General features: G+C 38.4%; 1 pseudogene; it reads right to left on the reverse strand.

Annotated features, from left to right (window-relative positions):
- Positions 1-776: 776 nt before the first annotated feature.
- LOC117630389 lies at positions 777-3,700 on the reverse strand (annotated as a pseudogene).
- Between the last annotated feature and the right edge of the window lie 707 nt (positions 3,701-4,407).

Consider the following 4,407-nt stretch of genomic DNA (forward strand, 5'->3'; position numbering starts at 1 on the left):
AAAATCCCATCTGTTACCTAAAGTTTGTTAAAGTGCCAACATAGACGAATATGAGGCACATTTATTCTCTTGTACGCAAGGGACTTGTAGCTCTAATGATTAAGAGCATTTATCCATACGCACGAGATCCTAAATTTGATTCTTGTCTTTATCAATATCGCTTGTATAATAAAATAAAATAAAAACTAAATGGATAAAAAAAATATTTGTAATCCTTTAAAACATTTTTACAAAGGGCCTGTAGCTCAATTAGTTAAAAACAGTTACTCATGCCCTAAAATCATGTATTCGAATTTCCTCTCTATGAATATCGCTTGTATTTTTAAAAAAATCTTAGAAAGTCTCGGGATTACTGCCATCATCTGAACTTTAACATTAGGAAGCCCTATAACTGTTGCTAGATGAACGACAGGATTAGGATGTGGAGTTGTTGAAAAATCTGTCCACTATATTGCACATATGTAGTACTTTTTTTTGTTATTGATGAAATAGGGGGGACTAACCCCAAAAAGAAACAACAACTAACTAGTACAGATCAAGCGAGGCCTAACAACTTCTAAAAAATCATCCTCCAAAAAAGAGCTAACCCAAGCAGGGGCCTCATCCAAATAGCTAACCTCCAAATCCAAAGTAAAGCTCCAGTTAGCCATACGATCAGCTACAACATTCATTTCTCTATAAACATGAGCAAGGTGACAGTTGCCAATACGCCTCATAAGAACACAACATCTCTGAATTAACGCAGCAAAAGGATGACAACTCAAGGTACCAACTTGCTAAACAAGGGAAACAACAACTGCAGCATCCATCTCAATAAGAAGATTAGAGATACCTTTATCACAAGCCAAATGCAGCCCAAAATACAAGCCCCAAAGCTCAGCCTCAAGGATCTGCCCCTTGCCTAGATTCACAGCAAAACCACAGATCCAATTGCCATTAGCCCCACGGATCACTCTGCTAGCACCAATACAACCTGAGGCTGCTCTCCTAGAAACATCCACATTCAGTTTAAACATACCTAAACCAGGAGGCTCCTAACTGAGTAAAAGCTGAGCTTTAGGACTCATCTTAACACCCGCCTGAGAAGCCTTGACCCAATCTCTCACAGCCATTGAGATAGTCTTAACAGGGTCAGCAATAGACTCATCAAAAGGGAGAAAAATATGTTTATTCCTCCATTTCCACAGGTACCAACAGGTGAAAACAAACACAACTGACCAAGGCAGACCACCACCCCATTTAGCTTTAGAAAGCAGATTAACTTTACGCCAAGGTATGAAATCCTGCTTAAAAAAATGGGGAGCAAATCCAGGAATAGAAAGAGCATGCCAAACACTTTGAGCCCTTTCACAGTCACGGAAAATATGCAACACAGATTCCACAGGCCAATCACATAACCCACAAGAAAAATCAATAGCTAGCTGACGCCTCACTCTATACTCATTGGACAAGATTTTACATTGGGACGCAAGCCAAAAAAAGATTTGCAACTTGGGAGGAAATATGTAGTACTTTTGATTCCTAAATATTCATATTAAAAAATCACCGGTACCTTTTTTTCAAATTAATACTTCTTGTGGCAAGCATTTCCATTTTTTTAATATATGGTTCTTTGTTGGAAACAAACTACATGGTCTTTTAGAGTTATACATTTATTGGACTTACTTGCATCTCTATATTCTTTAATGTCTACAAGCCTAGGATATACAAGTTTACAAGCTCTCAACCAATTGGTCTGCCTGACACAACATATCCTTGGTCCTCAACCCTTTCGACTGGTTGAGACAAGAGGTGCCTAGTCTTCATTTTGCTAATGGCATCAGCAGGATTGAGGCTTTTGGGGCAATTGGCTGTGCAATTCTTTATAGTCCTGCATCTATATAACCTCGTGTTGTCTTCTGTCAATGCCTGCAATCGTTGCTCTGCGAACTTGTCCCGACTGCCAAAGCAGAACCCAATTGATCACAACACATACATAATCTACGAGAATACTACTCAAGCACCGAAATTTCATTCCCAGTTTTTTACTTGTTCAAAATAAATGAGATTTATAGTGGGAGTTAGAAATATACAACTAAAATATTTCCAGCTCTGTTGGGATTCAAAATTTGAAATTTGTTTTGGTGTCTCTAGTATTACTCAAATTTTTGATTGCATTACTCAAAACAAAACAAAACGAGTAATTTGATAACTTATTCATAAGGTTACCTATCCGCAATCCATCGATAAGCATGGAGCAAAGCCGCTGGTCCAGGGTACTCTGGATTCCACCAGTAGGCAGGGCAGGAGGTAGTACAACAAGCACAAACTATACACTCATAAAGCCCATCAAGCTTTTTCCTGTCTCAGGGTGATTGCCTGTACTCTCGGCCATCCTTTGGCGGCTTCTTCGTCTTCAGCCATGGCTCAATCAACCTAGCCAAGGTAATATCAAGAAATGAAACTCTCATGAGGATGCGTTGTACTAGTTCATAATAAAAAGTGATTAGTTTAACTCTCGTTAACTAAATTCTAAAGAATTAATACCCTTTAAGAATCATAAAGCTCATCTTGCGCATTTAAATGGATGCATAACTTGCCCAAAAACAAATGAAAGCGCTCTTTTATGAATTCAAACTTGAGATTAGTTCTAATATTAAGAAGAGAAATACCACTAACCGACCAGAAAGAGCTAGCAAGATGAAAACAAAATATTTTAGAAAAATATACTGCAAAGCACTGGGCTGGAAACTTTAATAATTAGGTCTGAACCCTAAATAGAATTAGAAATGCTCATCTTACTTGTACTGCTGGTAGAAATTGGTGAGGTCAACAACCAGATCTTTGATCACAAACACGTGAGGCAGAGGGGTTATAGTAGTGGGTTTGGAAGTGTCTGCATCTATGGGCCTGAGGCAGGCCACAGTATTTGTCCCATCAATGTTCATGGAGCATGACCTACATATCCCTTCCGTGCAAGACCTCCTATAACTCAAGCTTGAATCATCCTCTGCTTTTATCTTCTGCAATGCATCCAAAACCTAAAATTACTAGAGTTTAGAGTTAGATATCATATGGTTGGTTTGGTTCAACGAAAATTGCCCTGCTTGGAAGTTGGACCAGCCTAAATGACCAAACTTTATCAAAATATTCAACCTAAAATTGAAAATTCAACTATCAAGTACTTACAAATGGCTCATCTAGTCTTTTCTTTGTACATACAATTTTTTTTTATATAAGCGATATTGAAAAAAGGGAATCAAATCTAGAACTTCAGATGCAGAAGTAAATGCTCTTGAGCAACAAGCCCTTTATTACCACTTTCTAAGTTTATGAAACCATTTGCATGCACCCAAAAAGTGAATATAAAAAGACATATTAAACTAAACATTCTACCTAGGAAAAAATAGTAGCAAAAGAACAATAATAAAAGTAGAGAAGATAAATTTACCATAGGACCGCAGTTGGAGAGGTCCAAAAAGTAAGAATGAAGGTAGGGCTTGTTGTTGGGATGGTCAGGGCTCCATCTATAGATCTTGAACTCCTTCAGCACTTGGTCTTTCTTTCTGACTGTGTCATGGGTCTCAAGAGCTACTTCTGCATGCTGCTGGGCAACAGGGTGGCCTTCTAACACAGGAAAGTTCTCCTTCTTTGGGTCAGCAGCTCTGCCTACAATTCGAGCTACCCTGTTGAAGCCATGGCGGATCCAGCTCTTTGACATCTTTATCTATTTCTCATATGAAACTGCTGCAGATTTTGCTTGCACATTTGAGGCCTTTGCATATATCACAGGTGTCAGAACATACAATTATCTGTAGCCATGCAAGCGGAACACATTTCCATAAATAAACCTGTCACAAGTTTCAATTGAGCTTGGACTTGGGCTTGAATTGGTCTTCTGCTTAAGTTGGACTGAATTAGAAGTCCAGAAACTGAACAAGTGATTTACCACATGCTCTCTCTGGGTGTGATGTGTACAGTTTGTCAAAGCTCTGGTAGATAGTCAGAGCCTCGGGTCATGTGTGGGAGATCCTCAGGACAAGTCAACCGTCAAACTCATCCCACTAGTTTAATAAATAGAGTCATATGTCCCACTAAACATCTTCTTCTCTGCAACCATTTAGGACCACCTTGTTGAATTTTATAAGGGTTTGACCCAAACCAGCAGGAGAGACTCTGTTTTCATTTTGAATTTAACTTACCAATGAGCTCAAGCAACAATTTTGATAATAAAACTTGTTTAGAGAGAGAGAGAGACTCTTAATTGGGTATGTGAGTTTTTGGAGAGTAAAATTGTCCAGAAGCATTTTGTCGGGTGGGCTTGGAACTTTGTTGGGTCCAAATAGAAAAACTCTGTAAAGTCAATAATAAAATGTGGTGATTGTATTACCGCTGACCAAATTTTCTTTATAAAATATCTTACTTTCT

The sequence above is a fragment of the Prunus dulcis genome, chromosome 6, assembly GCF_902201215.1.
Source record: "Prunus dulcis chromosome 6, ALMONDv2, whole genome shotgun sequence".
NCBI classification, from domain to species: domain Eukaryota; kingdom Viridiplantae; phylum Streptophyta; class Magnoliopsida; order Rosales; family Rosaceae; genus Prunus; species Prunus dulcis.